The sequence below is a fragment of the Catharus ustulatus genome, chromosome 1, assembly GCF_009819885.2.
Source record: "Catharus ustulatus isolate bCatUst1 chromosome 1, bCatUst1.pri.v2, whole genome shotgun sequence".
In the NCBI taxonomy this organism is placed as follows: domain Eukaryota; kingdom Metazoa; phylum Chordata; class Aves; order Passeriformes; family Turdidae; genus Catharus; species Catharus ustulatus.
In genome coordinates this window covers 32,744,578-32,768,986 of record NC_046221.1, presented here as the reverse complement: position 1 = coordinate 32,768,986, position 24,409 = coordinate 32,744,578, and the positions used below count along the sequence as shown (strand labels likewise).

At 37.7% G+C, this 24,409-nt stretch overlaps 1 long non-coding RNA gene across 1 annotated transcript in view; it reads right to left on the bottom strand.

Moving 5' to 3' along the window:
• LOC117009068 overlaps nucleotides 1–24,323 on the bottom strand; it is a 63,652-nt gene extending 39,329 nt beyond the window's left edge. The window contains exons 1-12 of the long non-coding RNA XR_004420425.1: nucleotides 24,184–24,323; nucleotides 23,115–23,230; nucleotides 22,723–22,834; nucleotides 21,068–21,159; nucleotides 13,575–13,706; nucleotides 11,649–11,787; nucleotides 9,080–9,137; nucleotides 8,547–8,639; nucleotides 7,103–8,360; nucleotides 5,339–5,460; nucleotides 4,510–4,576; nucleotides 4,146–4,293 (exon numbers count right to left, since the gene is read on the bottom strand). This is a non-coding gene — a long non-coding RNA (uncharacterized LOC117009068). The remainder of the gene's footprint in view (nucleotides 1–4,145; nucleotides 4,294–4,509; nucleotides 4,577–5,338; nucleotides 5,461–7,102; nucleotides 8,361–8,546; nucleotides 8,640–9,079; nucleotides 9,138–11,648; nucleotides 11,788–13,574; nucleotides 13,707–21,067; nucleotides 21,160–22,722; nucleotides 22,835–23,114; nucleotides 23,231–24,183) is intronic.
• Between the last annotated feature and the right edge of the window lie 86 nt (nucleotides 24,324–24,409).

Genomic DNA, 24,409 nt, shown 5'->3' with positions numbered 1-24,409 from the left:
CATTAACCTTATCTAAATTTTAAATTATGTCCACAGTTATAAACACTTGCACATTTTTGTTCTCTGTGGCAGTGTTCCAGACTTAAATATTATTGAGGACCCCAGAATTAATGTACCAATATTAGTTTGCACCAGAATGTGCCTCCATAAAGCAACATTTTGAAATTTTCTGCTGTTCTAGAGGCAGAGAGGGTGAGTCATAAGCCTTGGGGAATGCTAAATAAAACCCTACACGACATGCTAATCTCACCCACTCCAGCAGATACCTCAAAAAATGTTATGTGGCTACAGATAAGATGAGAACTGACAGAAAAACTGCAGATTAAAAGTGATATGATCTGTAAGAAAAATCTTTTAACTTCTGAACTATGGAAAGAACACAGCAATGAACAGTAGTGAGTCACTGTACTTTAACAAGTTCATCTCTTAAGCTCTTTTTTATGAACTAAGGCTTGATTTAAATTGCTCATTTGTGCAATTTGCTGTGAATGACTCTTTCCATTATGAAAATGATCCACAGTTTGACTGCTCCAAATAATTGCTTGGAGCGATGGCTTAAGACACATGAAGGCATTTCAGTGTATCACTTGAATGTATTTTCCAGGAAGAAATATTGGTACACACAAACACAAAAATAACATAAGAGGCTGTCATTTTGATCTACACATGACAGTACAAAATCATTCCATCATAGCTCACTGAGACAATGCTGTAAACACAATGGAAAGGGAACACAAAATACTTGCTTCTGGATTGCTATGCAGTTCTTCACCTGCTATGATTAGCAGAGGGACTTGGTATAAGAGCATTTAAAAAGAGACTTGGCTGAAGAGCAGTGGACAGAAAAGCTGCAGATGATGAGATGAGTCCACTGCTTTGTACACGCCTCAATTTTTCTTAGAAGGAGCAGTGAATGGGTTACAGCACTGACTTAGAATGTGAAGGAATATTACTAAAATTTCACAACAAATCCATAAAGGTTCACAAAATCTCAAATTTTATGCCACGAGACTGTTGGTGGGTGTAACACACTTGGAGAACAAGCCCCTGTGATGTTGACTTCACATCTTTGGTTTATTTAAGAGGTTTCCTGCAAGAAGACTACACAACCTTTGCCGCCCAGGAACTCTTTTCATCAGCTTCTCTTTGCAATGGAAAGTGTTATGCTTTTGTGCTCCAGAGCCATGGCCAGGGTTGCTACTGAAATGGCAGTCATTAGCTGAAAAATCCCTTCCTGATCAGAGGAATTTCTGAAAGCCTTTTAAGGCTGATTCCCCATTAAAGGAGCTATGACAGTTTACAACAGCTCATGATCTCACTCTGACGCACAGCAAATTTCTTTTCTCCTAATCTTTCCTTTCATTGTGATGGGCAAAAAGGCGATTAAGTTCTGTTAATGCAGGATTCTGCGTGAATTTGGAAACACTTCAAAGAATAAAGTAAGGTATAAAGAAGACAAAATGGTCTTTGCTTATCTGATGTGAATACAGAAGAAATTAATACAAGACATGAAAGAAAAAACAGGGTAAAAGCTTATTCAATTAAGATTTGTGGATTTATATCTACTTTTTAAAAACTGGTGAAAACACAGTCCATTAGCAGAAATGTAGCTTGGTTGGAAAATTAGACAACTGATTTCCAAACCAATTAAATTGCATATCAAACACACTTAAATGCTTTTAAAATTTTATCTGAAGATTTCTAAAATTGCATAATGCTTCGAAAACTGATTTTTTTTTTTGTTATGTACTCCTGGACATTCAAAAAGACAAGCCAGTGTATTAACTTACTTCTCTAGTGCTTTTCATGGCATGAAAAGTTGTACAGCAAAGAGGACACATAGTTTTTTCTGTACAGTTGTTTCCTGTTAAAGTTCCAGGAAGGATAAAAAAGGGATGGCAAAGAGGGCATTATCCACTGACAGTTGGGCTCTCCCTTGGTTGTAATTTTCATGAAGAGCAAAACAGACAGCTTTTATGAGCCTATTTTGCTTTGGTTGGCTGACTCCTCTTGTTCCAAAATCTACCACCAGTATACCGTCTCTGGCCAACATGCAGCCCTCTCCATTTGTGCGTTATATTAACATTTCCTTTGATCTGCATCCATCTCATCTACTCCAAATTACACCAGACAGGGATTGACCCTCCTTGGATGTTTCATGGTACCTAGAAAAAGTAAACTCAACATCTGCCTGTTGCTTTGGTACACCTAAGGCACCATGCAGACACAGCCAGGCTAGGCCACAGCTGGCTCAAGGCTTCTTGTGAACAGAGGTAAAGCCAAATTTTCTCATCTGCAATCAGACAGCAACTTGTGGGACCGCACTGTCAGTACCAGTTTGCACCAAGCAGTTTCCTCCTGCTCCTTTCCCCTTGCCTACCACAACTTTCAAAGTTTTCCAGTTTGCAAAAGCAATGAGCTTTGCCAAGGCCCAGACAAGAGCAGTAGCAAATGGATGTGATAAGACTTTAATAACTGTGGAATATATTTTATCACTGCTGTTGAGGGAAGATAAGTTGTCACATCTGTGTGGAATTCACTCTGGAGCACTGCTGATGCTGTGCAGTAGCTGAATGAATTGTTGATCTGGAGGCTGTCTTCAAAGACAGCACCAAGCCTATTGCCTATAAACATTGTTCTTCCAGCAATTTCAACAACCATTTCCAATTGCTATGCCTTTTACTATGAGTAAATCAATAAAGTACTGGAGATGTACAGTTTAAAATGTGTGAACAAATATTGACAAAAACTGAAAAGGAAAAAACCTATCAAGCACTTGCACATCACAGTTTACTTTTAGAAGCAAACTGTAATTTCTGTGCCTCTCTAGCTAGGACTAAATTCTAAAAAGGGATGAAACAGCATACACCATTCTTTTATTCTCAAAGAATTACTAAAAGAAATAGTTTTACTGAATAACTTTTTACTCAGTATTTCTACTTGAAGATTTTTATTTAACTTCTTCTAATAGGGAGCTTTTGAAATCTGGTTGCAGCTGAAATGTATTTGTTCCACCTCAGGCTTTACAGAACACCAGTCTCCCTATAATTGTTAGAGAAGCAAAGACTGGTGAAAGATGTAGGTGGTTTTTAATTTCTCAATTATTTCAATTTAATTTTTGGCCTGGCTTTCACCTTACCTAAAATTATTTGGACAAACATTTGGCAATACACAGCTTTACTTACTGTGAGCACCTAAAAGCTTCCTTGCCTGATAAATCTTTCTTTCCCAAGCTCTGTATTTTTCTATCAAATATTAATATTAATTAATATTAATATTAACCCTCAAAGACAACAGGATGGATTATATCTTTTGATCATCAGATCCACATTTCTAAGTTCATAGACTTCTAATCTCCCCAGGAAAATTCCTACTCGTCTAAGCATTAAAAAGTTGTAAAATACAAGTTAATGCAATCAAAACCATGAATAATTTGAGACTTTCCTGTGCAGAACATATTGAAAAAAAGTGCAAAAATAACCACACCTTCAAACTGAGGTGATTACAACTAACAGCTCATGCTTTCTATTCCTCTGCTGACAGATATATATCATACTATCATACCTTCCACAATTTGTCTTCCACAAATGGGGTGAAGGGGTAGAGAAAATTTGGAATGAAGTTGAACTGGGAAGGAGGGAAGAGTGAAAGGAAGGTCTTTTTATGATTTGGGTTGGGGATTTTTTTGCCACTACCCTACTCTGATTTGATTGGTAGTAAATAAAATAATTTCCCCAAGCTGAGTCTCTTGTGCCCATGACAGTGTGCTGAGTATTTGCTTTCCCTGTCCTTATCTTGACCCAAGAGTCTTTTATCATATTTTTCTCACTGCTGTCCAGCTGTTGAGGGGGAAAAATAGTGGCTTGGTGGGCACCTTGCATTCAACCAGGGTCAGCCCTCCATGCTACTTCTCTGATGAAGCAGTACATATAAGAGAGAAAAAAACCCACTTAATGGCAAAAAAAATCCCCACTGATGGCCAAATTCTCTGAAATGCCTCTTTGAGGATATATGTGGCCATCAAATAAACAATAAATTACTAGAATAAAATTTAGAAGGAAAACTTAATATAAATAATGGAGTTTGTTCCAATTAATTTTCAAACTGGATGCTAAAAATGCCAACTAATATCATCAGATGCTCACAGGTTCTACTCCAGGTCCTGGGGTTTTGGGGGATGAATACCAGCTCTGGATATTGTAGTTGGGGCAGCAGCTCCTAAATGTGTACCACAAACAGCAGCCACACTGGCAGAGTCATAGACACACATTCATTGCTTGTAAGGGTCAGAACCTAGAAATCATCAGCAAACTTTTCAGCAAAAGTTAAGATATGCTGTTGAACAAGAACCTGGTCAGGGCAATCGTTTTTTACAGCCTCACAGAGGACTGTCTGCAACACAACGCATACACTATTCCTTGAACAAGCTAAACAAAGTCTGTTTGAACATGCCTAGAATTTTTTTACCAGAATCATAGAAGACTACAAATTCAAAAGGTTTTACTTTACCTCGTATGAGTTTGTTGGAGTTTAATTAATTAAAAGGTAACTAGCCTGCTTTGCTGGGTGAGTTCTCCTGAAAGCAGATAAAAGCAGAGGAGGGAAAAATCTCTCTCAAGGTCAATGGAAATAATCAGATGATTCAGAGCAGGACTCTAGGTGCTTAAAAACGTTTCTTGAAAAAGCCGCTTTCTGTTTCTCAGATAAAGTTAGATTATGTGGCTCACCTCACCAGGCACCTTGCTGAGTAAACACAGGGTTACTAGCGTTTAAGTTTCTAAGACAGGAAAGCAGAAAACTCCAATCATTTTCCAAAGGTTACATTCAGATCTCAGATTTGGATTTCATAACATTACAGCATTTCACAGAGCCCACAAAATTGGTTTAGCTGTATAATTAATAAGAAGGAAAGAGGAAGTCTGTATCCTACCGTGCTTTGACTGATTTAGATTTCCTACACTAGGCTTCCATAGTACAGTGATACAAGGGCTTCAATAATGGAATGTTAAATCTATTTTACTGAGAGACTTTCCAAATACCAGTTTCAATAATCTTATCATTGATACCTCAAATTACATCAGCTCACATCTAGGAGGCAGAATCAGCCTTACAGTGTTTGTATGCTAATTTAAGGCTTTTTGTTGTGCCAAATAGGCAAGACATAAAGTGTTAATTAGGTACTAAAATATTACTTAACAATAGTAAAAACCAAAGAAATTATAAGAATAAAAGAAAAGAGGAATGCACACTGCAAAACTGTCTCCAGAAAAATAGAGGAAGAAGACAATGGGAAAACAGGTAGAGGGGAGGCCACTGTAATTGTGTCTCAATGGCTCACCTTGTTAGCATCCATAACAGTGTTGAGGGACTCAGTCAACATAGGATCTATATTTAAAACAAATGTTTTTGGCCCCTCATGGGTAATATTGGCTTGTTCTCTCAGAGAAGATGACAGGAAACCTGCAAATTATATTTCAATAGAATCTTATCACTTAAGTACTTCAACAACAACATTGCACTGCAATTAAAACTTCAGAAGATGACACATCATTGAAACAAGAAGGTTTTGTAACATCAAACCCATGTTTTCTTCCTTTGCCTGTTTATTAGGTGGTTATTTAAAATAATAAAAAAATCAGTAAACACTCAATGCAGCAAAGGGACTGCATTTTACCTAATAATGACCTATTTCTGTTTTGATTACAGGAGAGTCTGTCATTAGTTTTATTGATATGGGTGAGATAAGGGAGGTGCCATGGGTATGGGGAGAAAATAACAGATCATTTAGGGCAGTTGGATCAGCATTATCAGCAGGATAATACTTTCTGTCTACCAGCATCCTGCCCTACCCTCCAGCCTTTCCAGAACCACCAGTGCTCTGCACCCATGTCTCATTGCATCAAAACTCAGAAAAATGAAAGAATTCTCTTACAGAGTCTCTGAATTCTGGTATTGTTCATTTTGGATGGAGAATGACATCCCTAGCAAGAACATATGTGTTTCTTGATATCTTTCTACTCTCAGTTTCCTGGTTTATAAAACCACAGAGTTAATCAGCTGTCAGAACTTCTGTGTGCATCCAAATGGGCATTTCTTTTCTCTTTACATACATGTGATGAAGAACTTCCAGAACCTGAAGGGAAGGAACAGGGTGAATTTACTGACACCATTTTCAAATAGTAGAGATTTTTTGGCTTTTTCCTGAACAGGATCTCTAGCTGGATCCCCACACTCAGCCAACAGCTTACATAAGTTACTCTTGTCTCTCTACTAGTTTACTCCTAAATTTCCATTGAGCCTAAGGATATGAAAGGAGAGTCCCAGTCTGAAATAGCTATATTCTACATTCAATTCTAATAGAAAGTGTTAAATGGAGAAGAAAATCTATGCAGCTGCCAACATTTAGTAGCAGAAATAGGCAAGCATTATGTATTAGAATTATTCGTCTAATGTTTTGGCAAGAAATTCCATGATGTCTGTCTAGAAGCCTAATTAAAACATCCTGCTCCTCCTTCCAGAACAAAGTATTACTTAGTCTATCTGTCAAATTGAACGTTCATTACTTCATGCCATGGTTAACTGTCCTTTGGGACATGCAAACAACACATAAAATGTAGAATTTGCTTGTGACATTTGAGTTTTTTATTGCTCATCATGTGGCTGACCGAGTGGCCTCAGCAGCACGTTATTACCCTGCAGCCTCAGGCAAAGGCAACATGAGGAACTTTTAATGCAAGAGCCATGGTAGTTTCTTTACAATGAGAGATGGAAAACATGCTACCTAGGCAGGCAGGTACCTTACCCTTTCCATTCCCTTCAATTCCATTGACAAACATAGAGTGACACATTCCAGCTGAGCATCCCACCACACAGAAAGGAGATACACAGTGAGCACATTTCCTCTCCTGTTGTAGTTCTTATCACAGAGACACAATATTCACAAGATTTCCACCCCAACCCATGTTCTTATTTCCTTTAATAGGAAAAAGCAAGCATGCACTTTCTTGGCAGATTTGCCCCAGCAAAGCTAATGTTGCCATCGAGCAACACAGTCTCTCAGAAAATGGTAAGAGAGTTAGTGCAAAGGAATTAAAGCAGTTACCTCAGCAAGTGAGAACAAATCCTATTCTCCAGGCAGCGACACAGTCCAGCAGGACCGTGAAAATCCAAGGATACAGAGCCATTATCGCAATTTTGCCATTGCTTTGACAGAGTGGATTCTGCTGTAATTCATAAAAATACAAAGTCAGTTTTCTGAAGTAATGCATTGCTTCCAAAGAAATACTTGTATGAGTCACAGAATAGAAATAGCTTGGCTTCTTGCGGATTTCTGTTTTAGTGAAAAGTGGTCACTCTGATTTTTCAAAGCCAAACAGGAACAAGTTCATGATCCCCAGTGCTTGTCTTCTGACTTACCCAGTCAGCAGGGAACAAAATGCTCTTTAGAAGGCTGATTGTAAAGTTCATAATTCCCCAAGGCATACCTTATTGTCTTTCACACTTCTGTCAGGATAACGGAACAAGAGAGAGAAGAGCACAAAATCCTTTATAAATCTTCTGATCAATAACATTCAACCAACTTGGTTATTTCCAATCTACCCCAATAAAGGTAAGGAGTATGCTGTCACATACACAGCTATGGACGCTCCTTGAAGAAAGGTGGAAATATATGTACTTTTTATTTGGTCTGTGTACTAACCAGTGTTTCTATGTTTCACTTTTTCATCCTGTCTGTAATTAAACTAAATTAGTGCTTAAATTTAGCTTATGGGCAACTAATTCTTGTGAGTATACATGCATGCATGCACATGCATTATATTATACATAAAAGCCAGAGCACACAATACTCACATATAACTATGCAAATTCCATATCCACACCTTCTTATTTATATATTTTTGTTCACTTTCTCCTCTTACCTCACTGTAAATATCTGACCAACAATGAATTTGCTACCAAACACAAATTCTTCTTACTGTGCACAAATGTTTTTGTCACTCTATATTGTCAATGTACACAGTTTTTCCAAACAGGACACACACTTTCTTATGGACATATTTATCATACTGAGGAACATTACTGCTGTCATGAAGTGCCTTTGAAATACTGAATCATTGCTTTATCAATGCTTTAACTTACTCAAAAATAATCTTCACCCCTAATACAACCAGCCCATTGGCAATTCTTGTGATCAAAATCTTAAGGGGAGTAATTAAAGACAATGAATTATTTTACTTTGAGAATAAAGTTCTCTTCTGGCTGCAACTACAGCTCCAGGGTAGATTGTTTAACCATCTGTTCAAACTGTAGGTTCCTCATCCTCAGAACATCCAGAGCTGGAAACAGGTCACTGATCACGCCTGTGAAAATTGGGATATCATCTGTCACTATTTTATGCAAATTGAAGTCTCTTAAGACTCACATAAGCACATGGAAAAGGAGGGTAAACAATGTATCACAAGAGCATTAAATATATATATATATATTTTTTTTTTTTTTAGGATTCTGTTTTCATTCAAAGGCAAAACACCAGGAACATATTTTACCCAATCCTCAGGTCTGTTCTTGTCTCCTTGTTTCAGGGACCCTTCAATTATCCAAACTGACTTGATAGCATGAAGTCCTCAGTCATAACAGCCCTACAAAAACATTTTAACCAGTCATGTTAGCACACGAAATAAAATAAGTGGTAATGTTTATAAAGAAAACAGTCATTTTACACATGACTAACACAAGACATTTTTATTCACTAGTCATCTTTCAGTGGCTTTCAGTCAGTATTAAAGGTTGACTAAAAATGTAAAAGGTTGAAATATAAATATCGGTATATCTATTTAATTTTCTGTATTCCACCATTTGGGTCCCTGTTTTTAACTGGTTACCAGCTGGGTAAAATTTGAAAACATTCCGCAGCCACACCTGGGAATTCAAAATAAATACAGCCTATTAGCATTATCAATTCCACTACACTCTCCCCCCTCAAAAAAAGGAAAACACAAATACATCTCCCTCCCCCCCAAAAAAAAACCACAACAAAACAACAACAAAACTGGAAGCAAATTCAGATCTTAAAATATACCATTTTAAGTTGACAGATGCCATCCATGCCTCTATCCTCTTCCATGACAGTGGTAACTCTGTAAGTGTGAATCAAATGCACTAAATACATCACAAAGAATAATAATTTTTTAAAAAGTGACTTTCAAACTCAGGACAGTTCATGATCACGAAGCAAAAAAATTTTGAGGTAATAATGATGCCAATTATCTGCACTGAAAAGGAGTCTCCACATTTTAGAAATGACACATCAGGTCAAAGAAGTTAAACAGAGTTGATAAAAAAATCAGAAAATTTAGGAATATACTGCACTTAATAAGATTTTGGTTAGATTTAGGAAAGTTGGTTTTGCTTTTTGTTTCTTTTTTCCCCAAAAAATTTTTTTGGTTGTTTTGCTATTTGAAAGGGTGTTATAGAGCTGGATATGTATCTTAAAAGCAGCCTGGTTTGTGGCTTGTCCAGTGTACAAGGACTTTGCTTGCCATGGTATGACAGGGCTAGAAGTCCCTTCACAACATATGCATTGAAACCTGAAAACTCTGTTCTGCAGCAGGAAGGATCCTAGTGCCCCAAAGGTAGATTTAAAGTCCTAAATATCCCAACACTGGAGCAATACTCTCAGAACTCTCTGAACTGCTGTATAGTTTATGCAAAGGTCCATAATTTTTTCTCTTATAGGTATTTGATTTCTCTCATTTCCATTAAAAGTAAACCAAATGAGAGTTTAAAAGTAAACACAGAACATTCTAGACTTTGCTTCAAACATTAATGTTAATATTAGTATTGTAATAAGGATTAATACTGAAGTGGCAAACAATGGTATAAATTATTTTCCCAATTCAGAACGTGCCTCTGGGACAAAGTACAGTAAATTCACGAATACAAGCCGCACTGAGTATAAGCCGCATCTCTGGGTGTTGGCAAATATTTCGGTTTTTGTCCATAGATAAGCCGCACCCGAATATAAGCCGCTCTGTCGTTCGCAGCGAGGACCCGCGTGCAATTAGTAACAGAACCGCGGGAGGGCGGGGTTTACTGGCTGAGCTAAGGCTGTGCAGGCTCGGCCCGCTAGGGGCTGCCGACGGGGCCAGGTGGCCCAGCCCGGTGCTGCCGCCCGGGGCCGGCCGCTGCTGCCAATGGGCTCGGTCACCCCGGGTCGGCGCTGCCCCGCGGTGGCAGGCAGGGACGGAGCTTCCCCCGCTCCTACGGCAGCGGCGGCGGGCGGGGACGGAGCTTTCCCACGCCCCTGGTGCCGGCGGCGGGCGCGGACAAAGCACCCCACCTCCTCCCCGGGCCGCGGCAATGGCTGCACGGGGCTCCCGTCGGCTCCCCGAGACGCGGCAATGGCAGCGCGCACTTCCCCCCCCCTCCCCGGGCCACGGCAATGGCGGCGCAGGGCTCCCGTCGGCTCCCGGAGACGCGGCAACGGCGGCAACCCCCCCCCCGTCGGCTCTCCTGGCCGTGGCAGAGGAGGGAAGAAGAGAGCTCTCCCGCCTCTCTCCCCGCCCCCCGTGCTGCCTGCAGGGAGCCAGGGCAACATGGTAACACTGTAACAATCGCGGAATGCCGGCTTTTACTGGCAGGTGCTTGGCTCGGCGCCCTGGCTGGCACGTCTGGGGTTGTAAATGTCAGAAAATTATTAATATATTAGCCGCACCCGACTATTAGCCGCACTTCCGGGTTTCCACCAAAATTTTTGCCAAATTGCTGCGGCTTGTATTCATGAAATTACTGTAATCATTAGACTCAAGGAATCCTTGTTCTAGGGAAGTAAACAATATTAATTATCTTTAGATATGCATGGTTTAATTTCATCATCTCAAGAAAATTGCAAGAATGCGTCAGGAAATCTTCAGGATATTTAGACATAATTTTGAAATTATGCAGGCTTGAAAATAAAGTTGCTTTTTACTTCATAAAGGCTCTACCTGCTCTTTGAGTTTATGGCTTAAGGTTGCAGGGTTCTTCAAGTACTTATTCCATTGATAAAAATGAATATTAGAAATATCTTGTGAAAAATTATACAGGTGGAGATGATCAAAGTAGCACATGTACAGGGAAGAGAGCATAGAGTTCCTAGGCTAGCATTTCTAAGGTAATATTTCTGAATATGGATTCTTTCTAGCACAATAATTAAATTATTTAGAAATGCTTCTCCACCTCCGTTTTTCAAACTGTTGTCACTGTTTTTACTGGGGAAAGTTTAAAGACATGTTCATTTAATTACAATACACTATCTGTATCTCAAAATGCCTTCTACTCTGTTATTCTCTTCTCTGAAAGATAATTATTTACATGGGTGTTACACAGCAGTACAATGTATTCAGTTATCCCAGGTATGATGTGGTGATCTACAATTATTTAATGCAAAACTAACACATTAGAAACATCCAAAAGCAAGAAGAAAGGACACATTTTTCTAAATTTGTGTCTGACAATTTATTAAGGATGGATATGTGTTTTAAAGTGTCTTTAAAACACAAGATTAGACAATATGCATAAAACCCTCCTTTTACACAACATTCAGCTGCACTGGTATGGAGTGTGTGTTTTGGATAGGTATTAAACCCAGAAGCCCAAAGAACCCTCACCTGTTCAGGGAGTAGCTCCCTGCAGACAGGTTACAAGGTGATGAATTTCCTGGCCAACAGACAAGCATCAATAAACCCTTCAGCAGCCAACATCATCTCAGAGACCAGTTCAGTGTCAGGGACAACCATGGCACAGGTTCTAGGGAAGAAAAAAGCCCCATAATTCAAATACATAGATTAGTATTTAAACATAGCAAGAATAAGTCAACTGAATCAAATGTCTGATGTGTGCAAACATTTTCAAAAACAGAGCTCAAGAGAGTCACAATTAAGAGTGTCAATCAAAGCTGCCAAGGACCCTATTTCAAAGCAAAATGAGTTAATTAGGCACTGGTGATTGTTAGTATTCCATCACATGCAGCACAAAAGGCATCTGAATAACACGGACAGGTACTGCCCAAGCTCAGAGCAGCACAGGCTGCAGTGGTGCCACTGATCACTGGGGGCACAGCCAGCAGCTGCACAGGGTCTGGAAGCCAAGAACAACACAACCATTGCTAAAAATGTCATCCTTTTTTAAAGTGCTTCAATTTTTTCTAAATTTCTTTTTGGAGAGTTTTAGTGCTTTTATATGAAGGCTTGGTTGCCTTTCAGGGTTTTGTTTCTTTTCTAAATATAACTGCTCAAACTTTTAGAGCAAAAGCCCAGAAATTTTAATGACACAAATTTAAAAAAAAAAAAATCTCATTAAATGTCATTTCTAAAGTAACATCAAGAGATAATGTTATTGATAAACAATTCCACAATTTCCTCATTAAAAAAACATTACTTAAGTTACTTACTAGTAAAAAGGGGTGATACTGAATTTTGTGTTCAAGCCAGCCAGAAAACAGCAAATTTGTCCCTCAGAGATGTTTCTTACTATTGAGAAAAAAGCAAATATTTGGTTTTTTTTCCCCTATTCAGAAATATACTGCTGAACTGAATGACCAGTCTGACCTGCACATCCAGGGATCATAGTAATAAATATTCCTACTCTGGATTTCAGTGTAATGTTTTCACCATCAAATACAAATCTGTTAAAAGAAAGATAACACAAAGAAATGTTAAAAGGAAGATAATACTTACAAAAAAAGAAAACTTACTAGACCTTAGCAAGCAGGGGTATTTCACTGGTAGGCATCAGCTTTTAGTAATCTGTCTGGCATTGAATTCAGAAGGAAAACACTGGACTATTATAGCCACAGAAAGTGGCTGAACCATTTCTATAGGAAGAATCAGCTTTTGAAACATAGAATAAAGGAGACTAGTAGGGATGCAGGGGGGTTGAAAAGGCCAGGGGACAATATTGAGTAAAAAAAAACCTAAATGGAGAAAGAGGAATCTAGGACAGTGGAAAAACAAGGCATGTCTCAAAAGCACTGGGAAGTCCTGGAACCACTGCAACTTCTTGCAGAATTGAATCCCTCCAAACTTCTCATGAGTTCCATGATCTCATATGGTAGGCCTTGAAACAGTTTCAGTAGAAAAACCTTAATTGTCATCAGGTAGGACCAGGATTTATTCAAATTTATTCCCACAGTTTGAAGAGAAAGTTATTTTTGGGTAGTACATTACACAGATGATTTAGTGTTACCATCTAGTCCTTCATTTACAAATAGTTTCAGAGGAACTTTGGAGGAAGACATCATTGGTTCAGTACTTATAGCCTGCAAAGGACAGAGAAGCACTCCTAACATACTTCTTCCTAATTTTATTGTGGACAGTCTTTAATTGCACTGCCACTACTGGCTAGACTTCCCCCAAGAGATGACTGAATTCCTCAGAGCAACTTCAAACTCCTGTCTGGACCAAACCTTTAGATACGCCCTACAGACTACAATTAAAAGATTTAACATCTTTTTCTTCAAAGTAACAGTTTCCATGTAATTCACATGAAAAAGGAGCTAAACAACACTCTCCGTACTGCTTAACAGAACATCTCACCTCATCATCTATGTGTTCTGAAGAGTTGGAAATTTTCACCATCATGCCAAGGGCACAGCCTAAATCTTCCATGGTCTCTGGTCATGTGTCAGCTGGTCCTGCAGGAGCACCACTCACTGATAGCTGAAGAGCCTGGGCTGGAGCAATATAACACCTCAACATATGAAAAGGGATGGTTTGCATTGCAATGAACTTCTACAACATCAGGAGCTTTTTTATAACTCTTATGTTTCATGGATGATTTATTCCAAGGCCACAGTCTCATTATAATTTAATGTCCTAAACCACAAATGCATCCCTTCCATATTCATGTAAAATCATGGTGTAGTATTACTTGGAAAATGCTTATTTTAAAAAACAAAAGTAACTACATCAATATTTTTTTATCAAGAAGGAATATCCTATCAGTGATCACATAGGACAGGAAACAGAGGGCTATAGTTGCTGCTTTGCCTATTTCAAAGGCTTGAGCCCCAGAATTTGGTCTCCCAGCTGAGGATTGCAAGCATTAAGGCAGCCAGGATGCCTGAGTGTATCTTTTTTGGATCACTTATTTTAACAAGAAATTCCATATTGGAGCCAAAACATGCGCAGAAGAAAAAAGTATCACTGTATGTGGTGAGGGAAAAAACCACAACCAATTGGTTTGGACTTTCACAAATGAACAAAAAAAACTTTGCTGAAAACTCCTGATTAACCTTGGCAAAGATCTGCTCATATTCCCCTTCAGATTAGATAATGAATATCTAGCTTAAGTTATGCAAAAAGCATTCCAGTTATTATAAATTTAGTGGCCATTAAAATTATACAATTTCTTAAGTATGCACACCTATATGCTCAAATATATTGTGTCTTGATAGCTTCATAACATACATATGAGGTAGGAAAGAACTCTGAATTTGTAAGAAATATTTAATTTTTCCTTCACTGAAACAAATAAAGCAGGCACTGTTATTTGTAGCAGTCATTACCTGTCAGTCAAAAGTGCAATAACTTGCCAAGGGGTATTTCTCAAGAGCTCATAAAAGCACTGAAACTGAGCATCACAAATGTTGGCAAAACAGTGTTCTGGACATCATGCCTTCTCTGGCATACCTGTGAGAGCCAAGCAAAAGCTCTGGAACTGGAGGCCTAAGAGCCACCAAAGAGTCCTGATGCCAAGTGGCATATTCAGGTGGTACAAATGCCACCCACCAAAAAGCTGCAGCTGTCATCAGCAGGTCTCACACCTCATTCCTAGCCACTAATGACTAATAACAGCTACAATCTATTACAAAGGATTAGATGCAGCTCAAAGCATTTGTGCTTTTATAGAGATGCCAGTGTAATAGTAGATAATTTTAATAGAGCTCTTACAGCAGAACACGAGGTCTCTCCATACAAACAATGCAGTCTTTGCAAGGGAGCTGACATTACTTTGACCACAATGAGTTTCATTTTACTCCTCAAGCCTTGTTTCTTCTAATCTGAATACTACAATTTTATTTCTGAGGCTCAGGAGAAAATAAGAATTCTTTCCTATTTCAATTCCAATCCGGTGAAACATTTTGTTCATTTAAACCAACAGCATTAGTTTTACCTGAAATAAATTTATACATAGAGGGAACACTTTGGTTTAAATAAACCAAAGTCAGCAGAAGGAAAAGGTGTTCTGAAGTTGCACATGCTTCTGAAAACAGAGCAAAACATCCTGTAAATTACTGAAGGCAGAACCAGGGGTGAATGCAAAATATAGCTGATTCAAACATGCACCTTCTGGGCTTGAAGGCTTGCTGATACATCCCTGCCATGAACATCTTTGGAGCAAATGGCCATGATTTTTTCATGATCACCCAAGGAAAGTTCTCCAAGCAGAATGGTAATAAAGAGCATTTAGCTCAGTGACCTGAAAAGATTTAGGTAACCCTCCAAAACCAGATGGCTTCCAGTACTGTCTACCATTATTACCACTAGAAATTAGGTCTGCCTACATCATGAACTAATTCACCATAAAAACTCGCTTGTACATACAAATTTTCTGATATTCAACATGAGATGCCAGAAGAAATCACGGTTTTAACAGAAATTTGAACCATCTCCAAAACAACAACAATGCAGGTGAGTACAAATGCTGCAGATGGTCAAGGATGGATAGGAGGAATGGATGGATAAGAAGTTGTACGTGAAATGGAATTGAAAATTCTGTGGTTATGATCTCCATAGAGATATGTACCAGACTTTGCAAAATTGTACTAATTGTACAAGAACATTTATTGGCAAGCTAAAAATAGTCCTCAGGAAAGATCAGAAACATTTTAAAAATAGACAAAGCATTAAGGGAATGATTACAAAATACGATATAAATGGCTATACAGAGTCATTATGTAATACAAAGTGACTATGGAATTATTCAGGTTTCATATTAATGGGGAAAAAGCCCCAATCCCATTTACTGCATGCAATTCTAAGGAGGAAAATATAAAACTACATGGAAATATCAATAGAAGGATATAATGCCTTTTCTCCTACAGGGAAAATTTAGACACATCTGTCAGATATTCATGACCCCTTTAAAGTCTCTCTCCTATTTCGTATTTCCCTTCAGCAGATATTCTATGTTGGAAAACAAAACCAAAACTACTGAAAGTTTTCAGAAAGAGAAAGAGTACTCACAGCAGGAGAAAAAAACATTCAGGAGGAGTTTGAGATAAAAAAAGGTAAAGCAAAAAATCAAATGGTACAAGATATCTTTCTGAAATGGGACTAAAACTAAACATAGAAGTAAACTGCTTGGTTTGACAAAAACAAACCAAATAGTTTTGGCTTCCTTACACAAATATACTGGTGTAATATTTGTATACATACTGAATGTGTACTCTGTTCTTAGCACGTGGTTGTGGCAGTATATTTGCCTTTAGCTTCTGTCTCAGTTCAGAATAATCCCACAAAATCCCAGTAATTAATGTGATAAAAATGCCCATGAGGTAGCAGAAATTGAAGAAAAAGCCATGCTTCTTTTTTCAGTAGGTGCTGTAAAGTATAGTTTAATATGTTATAGTAACATGTTAATATGTTTAACATTGAATATGTGTACTATACTAATATGACTATTTCCACACTGTGTTTATTTTCTCTGAATTAAACACAAAGGAGGTGTCCATACCTGCTTCTTGTGGCAATTCTTCAGGGCCATTGCCAAGCCTACCAGCTGCCATTTCTGCATCTAAAACCCATCAGGTTTGTGAAGCACTACGTTCAGCCTTGGCTGGGTGAACAAAACCCCACTGCTCTCTCTGCTTCTCTTCATAGGCCAGTACAGCCTATGCAGAGATGTACTGCATTGTGCACAGTTTCCTCAAGGTGCAGCAACCAAGACTCCACCTTTTGAATCGAAAAAAACCCCAAGCATACATAAATTTATGCACATAGCATAAATGGTATATTTTGTACTGAAAACAAAGGAAGTTCATCTCATTAGTCTTCACAAAGGATTTTCTTTACATCAGCAATTTTTACGAACTTGAAATGAGAGTGGATTTTCCCTCCATTTTCTCTGTCACTGTAACTTCAGTAGTATTTAGATGATAAACCAGATATTGTCTTTTGGCTTTTCGTTTTTTTTTTTTTTTTTTTTACATATCCACTTGACTTGAACACAGAGAGTCTTAGAGCTCCAAATATGAAAATGTGGAGTTTCTGTGTTCATAGCCCCAGAGTAAGCACAGACAATGCAGTATTTTCTGTCTTTATGCACTCAAACATAGCTGTATCTTGGGGAAACTATCTATCTCCAAGAGGCAAGCTGCATATTCTTGTCCATTCAGTCTGGGGCCTCCCTGCTGTGACAATCAATCATCAGAACCGAAAGCAACATTGATTTTATGCAATTGTGAGCGCTTATGCATGCAGCGCTGTTCTGAGAACAATGAGTTATTGTCTCAGAAGTTGCTGATCTGTTCTCCCTGACCTACCACTACCCAGCTAGCACACATACTGGCTGGCCAGTTGGCAAATACAAGGCTCAGAACCAGCTGAAACCCCATTCAGCCAACTGGGGATGTGTGAGAGTGCTGCAGGTTTGGAGAGGTGTGTGCTAAAGGATAAGACAGGAGGGGATCTCAAACTATAACAGAATAAAAAGTAAAAAGAGCAAAAGAAGAGAGGAAGTATGAGAAATGCAACAGTCAACCATAGTCTTGATCGGTTCTGTGACTTTTAGTACAGTAATTTCACAACTATAAGGCGCACTGGATTATAAGGCATACTTCCAGGTGTCGGTAAATTTCCGAACTTTTGCCCATATGTAAGTCGCACCAGACTATAAGGCACACCTCTTTTTTTGCAGCGAGGATCTGCCGCCGGCTTCCCCCGCGCAGTTGCTGGCTGCGGCCCCGCCTCAACTTGGCAGCCGTGGCCCCACGGCCCCGCCTCCACCCGGCTGCCGCAGCCCTGCCAGCTCCTCTCGCGGCTCACACTTCCGGGTAGGCAAATTTCTGAACTTTGTCCATATGTAAGGCGCACCGGACTATAAGGTGCACTTCTGGGTTCGGGCCAAAATTTTAGTCAAAAGAGTGCGCCTTATAGTCGTGAAATTACTGTACTTCTTTTTCATTTTCATTACTTCCAAACAGTACACTCTCTACACTTCTTTTAAAAACCATTTTATGTACAAGAGGAAGACAGACAATTTATTAAATTGTTAGTAAATTACACAGTATTGTCTAATTATCTGGGTTTATTATTTATTATTTTACCCAAATTTATCTAATATAGAGTAGCATTTCATGCCATTGAAAGAGTCTATTTAATCTACATCCCAAAGAGGGCAAAATTCATAAAGGAGATTTACATAACACATCTGATCATTAGATCTATGTTTGTCATGGAACAGAACATGCTCCTTTTCTGTGCTCTATGTCCCAAGGGCTGCATTTGTATATTCCTCTGTATTCTCTTGAAATTTAAGATCATCAACATTGTCAAAAAGTTTGGTAAGATGTTGAGCTATTTGCATCCAAAAACACCAGATATATAAGGAAACCATTTGCATTAGATTTGTGTCAATCACACTAATGCTTGTCTCTGTTAGAAGTGGATGGCTCTCTGACTGTTGCATGATTACTACACACAAGGTTTTTATGGGGAAAAGCTGGGCCAAAATGATAAATCACTGAATGGAGTTAATTACACTTCTGTCAGTTGTCAGAAAAGGCTGAAGGCAAAGCTCAATGGAAAACTGAGAAGTCTTGAAATTGTATTATGGTTAATGGTTATTTTGCAAGTTGCCTGTTAAGGTGTAAATGCCTTTTGTAGCTACATATCTCTCCAAAGACCATGGAATTTGAAAAACACTGTCTACACAGCAGCATGCTCTATGCCTGACACCTAAAACACGAGACTTGTTTGCTTGCCCTATATGTGTATGAAACAAATCACTGAGATTTAGTTCTGTGAAGAATCCATGGGGGCCTACCCTCGTGTTTGAAGAGGCCCCATGTTCAAATCTTCATAATCTCTCAAAGCACCTCTTCTTCTGCAACAACTCACACCCCTTCAAAGAAAGGGTTTTGCCTGAGGCACACTAAAAATTGTAGCACTCAGAGAATTGATGGCTGTGGCTGGATGGTAACCAAGGCCAGGGGTATCATCTGGCTGGTAGATAACATAGTATGAAGCTCCTGAAATACATCAAAGTGCCTCTGCTTTTGTACAGATTGGTGTCACAAAACCTAGCAGATCATTGTTTAAGGCAGGAACACAGAAGGATGGCTACAAAAACATTCCTTGTGCAAGATTCAGCAGCTCAGCCAGTAACAGCCTACCAGACACCATAGATCTTTCAGTCTTACTTATCATCACTCTCCATTGCTTGCCTGAAATCTGAGCAATCCATGCTAGAAGAATAGATTTGATGATCTCATTGACCTTTCTCATTTCTAATTCTGCAAACCTACAACCCAAAAATCCAAACAAATGCAACTTCTGTGTAGTTAAATTTCCAGCTAAGACAGATCGAGATTTGTAAGATGTCTCTCATCTCCTCTCGCTGAACATCTTGTACTTTGCTGGGGGGAAAAAAATGTTACTACGTTCCTTAGGCAAAATGTTCCTATTTTCAAAGTAAACTAGAAATTTGCTTGGAACAAAGGTGCAGTTCAATGCTATTATCAGCTCACAAGGTTAACTGGAAAACTTTCCTTTCTGTAGAGAAAATTAAGCACATTAATATACAAAGAAGCTCAGCTGTTTTGGTTTTGTTCCCATTTAAAGAATGTCTAACAAGTCTGCTGAAAAACCAAAATAGAAGAGAGGACAAGACATGTGCTTGCTTTCTAAGTACACAGCCAAAAATTTTTCACAAAAAGAGTGTCTGAAAAAGAGACAGATTTTAACGACATGTGCCTTAAATCACCTTAAACCCAGGAATTCTCTCCCAGTTAAGGTAAAATTCAGACCAAACATTAAAACAGAACAATATATTCCACTATTGATATGAAATAATAATGATGAACACAGCTGCAAGGAACAGAAAAGGTGGCAAGTCTTTCACATTTTCTTCCCAGAAAATGAAAGGCAATTTCATTCAGACCAAGGAAACCAAGGGAATGGAAATATGACAGAAAAGTCCCTCAAAAGGTAAATCTGGCTAGGGGAAATTCCTCTTCAACCTTCCAAAGAGTCCAGCCTTAGCAAGTAAGGGATGAGAAAAAAATTTCTAGCTCAACAGGGTAGACATGTCAGATAAATTTAAAAAGGAAACCACCAAAACAACAAATGAAAAAGTAGATAAGAATCAGTTGAGTGGGAGAGCAAGGAAACCACTTTTTAGAAAGACATATATTTTTTTTTTATGTACAAAGAGTTAAAAGCATGGAAACACATATTGGTATTGACACAAAAAGCATTAAGGATCAAAATATTCAATTCTATGCCTATCTGGAAAGAAAAAGAAGCCATATTTATTTATGTTTGACTGATGTACTCCAGCCATTAGCTTGGTATCTCCCAGAAAAAAAGTGACATCTCAAGAAACCGGTTTGTGTTGTTTTATTTATTTTTTTTAAACTTCCTATTGCAACACCCTCCTGCAAGAAGAAACAGACTGTGACTCTAAACATTCTTTCTCTAAGGCCAGGAAGAGGGAGTGCAGGTGGGAAGTTCAAGGTTTTTGAAGGAGGATTTTGGTCGCAGGAATCCACCACCACCTCCTGCTGTGAGTGCGAAAGAAGCACTCCCAGCGTGTGGATAGGGAGAAAGTGAATTTCATCCAAAGAGAACACAGACCTTTGACAATTTTGACATCATGCCATCCCTAAATAATGAGCTAAAGCCTCAAGTTTAGCTGGTCATGTAAAAAGCAGTAGAAATACAGAATATCAAATGGAAATGAATGACAAAAATGTCATTGGAACATCTCACACCTGTACAAAAAGGAAACAAGCTGACAGCTCTCATTTCCTGCTTGTTGCAGAACTACACTTTAGAACAGTTTGTAATCATACTGGAAATTTTACCTTTGCTGCAGAGCTTCAAAGCTTTCATACACCTTGGACTTTCTTGTAGCTTCCATCACATTTTCTTTATTTGTAATGTTAGTCACCAACTGCTGTACAGAAAGAAAGGGAGCTATTTCAACTCTCAAATTTGTTTTTTCAATTTCACATAGTTTACTAAACTGTGACAAGAAAAACATGGGGAAAAAAGCTGGAAGAACACACCTAATCAGCTTAAGTTCTATTTCTCAGATGGAAAAAGAAAAATAATGAAAGCCACAATCACGTATTTTGACAGTGTTTAGACTGAATATAAAGGAAAAGTAAAATGAACAGAGAGGTCTGAAAATATCACTGATTATACCAATAAAACTCTTCAACAAGATAAAAATGACAGATTTTAGCAGAATTATTAATTTAGAGTATTTCTGCTTAGGCAAGCTCAATGCCTTTTTCATTATGCACCATGAAGAAACTTATAAATGTTAAACACCACAAATAATTTCATTGCTCTTAACAGGTTCTTGTACAAAAATATACTTTTTTGGCATATAGTGGGACACGCTGCTGTCAATGTTTCTAAATTGCAGATTTAAGCAATTAGAAATAGATTTGAAATTTCAAGCACAGGAGCTCCCTGTAGAACATTATCTTATATTAGCTTTTCAGAGCTGTACATGATGAGAACTTTCCCTGGCATCTGTGGATTGAATTACAGGTGTATTGGCAACATAAAACGATCATCTTTACTATGCAAGGGTTCACTGACTTTTTTGGGTCAGAATGAACAATTAAGGCATAATGCTTTGTGTCAGTTCAAGTGCTCATGTTGATTGTTGCAGTTACCTTTAGCCATTAATACGTAACAGACCATAAACCTGTATTTCAACCATCACTTTCCTAAATGATATGGAGTTTGCAGAAAAGATTTCTGCACCTCAGCAGTATTGTATCTCTGTGTGCCTCCAGGAGATTAAAAAGATAACAAAGAGTAAAAGAAGCTATTAAAGACACGTGAAGGAATGACCTGTAGATCTTTGTCTCAAATTGTGACACCAGCAGCTACCAGTCCATGTGAAAGGAAAATAAGGCAGATAATTGTTTTGATGAAGATACCACAGGTGTTGAAATTCCATCCAAATGGAAATGACAGAATCTGCCATGTTATTTTGCCAGCCTTTCGCTTGTTCAGTGAAATATACCACATATTTACTTTTCAAAATCACTTGTGTCTGAAACTAGACAGACAAACAAAACAAAAAAAGCCAGAAAAAACTGCACTAATCAAAATAATTTCTCAAACACAAGAAAACTAAAGCTAAAAAGACAAATTAACAAATTCTCCTGTAATTGTTATTATTGTGTATCATAAGAGAAGACATCTTTAAACACTGAAAATGGACAGTATATTAATAAAGGGGTTTTAAAAATTTGAAAGATTTAAAAGCTTAAAAAGTTGTTATTTTTTTAACTCCTACATAGAGACAGGAATATTTTCAGAATACATATAGTTATGCAGCATACATGCAAATTCCCAGTACTAACATCTGGAGAAAATACAAGTCTGCAATAAAGATTGAGGAAAAAAATTTCGACTTGCCAAGTATATCAAGGGAGTGAGTAATATTGACACAATAATAATATTTCTAATAATTAAAATCCAATTTGATTGTTACCTTAAGTTTCAAGCAGCTGTTCATTGGCCTTTAATAAAGGAATTTCTAATCTTTTATGCTCTTGGTAAGAAAATCCCACGGCATTCCATGTTTGGCTGATTTCTTCCAAAATCTGGGAATAATAAGAGTAATATTAACATCTGTCTATATATATATATCACATTTCATATTTGGAACTGAGGAATTTAATTAAATTATATGTAATTCACGGTGATGGTAAAGTACAATACAGACAAGAAGTTAATTTTGCTAGGCTATGAATTTTGATGCCTAAGTAAGTCACATGAAAATATTCAGTTCAATGATTAATTTCTTGCAACAAGACCTAAACCAGTAGTTTGTTATAAACTATTCTGCAAAAACAGAAGGAAAAAATCAAGTACATCTCTCACCTTTTCAGTACTCCACTCTTGCACAGTGCAGGCAACTACATTTTGGACTTCATCTTCTACCTTTATGAAACTGGAGTACTAGAAAGTTTAAGGTATTCTGCTACTAAAAGCCTGACCTGGAAAGAAAGGAGACAGCAGGAAGTAAATAAAGTCAATGAAAAAGTCTGACAGAAGCACATATTAGTGTTCAAATTGAATCTAACCAAAAAACATAATTAAATCAATTAAATGCACTCTAGATACCAAACATACTTTCAGATTTGCTACCAAAGTGTGGACTTAATCAGCCTAGCAGAAATATTTCTTCATGCAGTTACAGGGTTTTTTTGTTTTGTTTTGTCTTGTACTTTGTATCACTAAAGGTAAGTTTATTTGCACAGCTGCCATAGAAGTTGATGTGAGATACAAACTCAGTATCTTCAGACTAGAAAACTTGGGAAGTGATGGAATATTTGCAGTATTTTGTTGCTACTTGGTAGGATTAATTAAATTAATTTTTTAAAAAGTTAAATTTTTTATCTATAATTTGAAAAAATGTCAGCCAATTATTTCTTCATTTTCTCTAAAAAAAAAAAAATTTAAAAAAATCACAGTTTTGTGCTAATCCTGTTTAGGAGCTTCCTGCATTACAAAGAAGCTTAAATGTGCTTTTGTTAAAAGTTGTATATGAGAAATCATTGGTATATTGAAGAAAAATAGAAAATTTCTGTTACACTCTCTTCTATACTTTCAGCTTCACGGTTTTTTAATTTTAAAAATGAAAAAAAAAATTGGAAATTGGACTTCAATTTATTTTTTTTAATGCTGTAACAGAATTTTATTCAAATGCTGAAAACCGACAACTGCTCCAAGTTATGGCTGTGAACAAAGACCACTGGGATTTTTATTTTTTTAAATGAAAAAAAGAATATTAGAGCTGGGTAGGTAGAGTTCAGACTTAGAAGCAATTAAAGAGAAGACATCTATGATAAAGGCTGATTTTTCTCTTAAGAGACCTATAAATGGACACGGAATACAGATAATTTATTTCTGCATGAAACAAATACATAAGCAAGAAGAAACTCCATACCTATTAGATACAAGACTTTGTATTCAACCACTGTACTGTCTGTGAGGCACAGCTGTAGTGTCCTTCAAATAGCCTGGGGAGCCTTTGTTGTTATTTTTACTTCATACTTCTCTTGTCCCATTGGAATTTTCTTCTGCAGGGCTACTGTCAACAAAACATTTAAATACTTCAAGCAGAAGAAGTGTCCTCCCTTTAAAAATGAGTGCCTTCCCTGCAGTTCCCAACA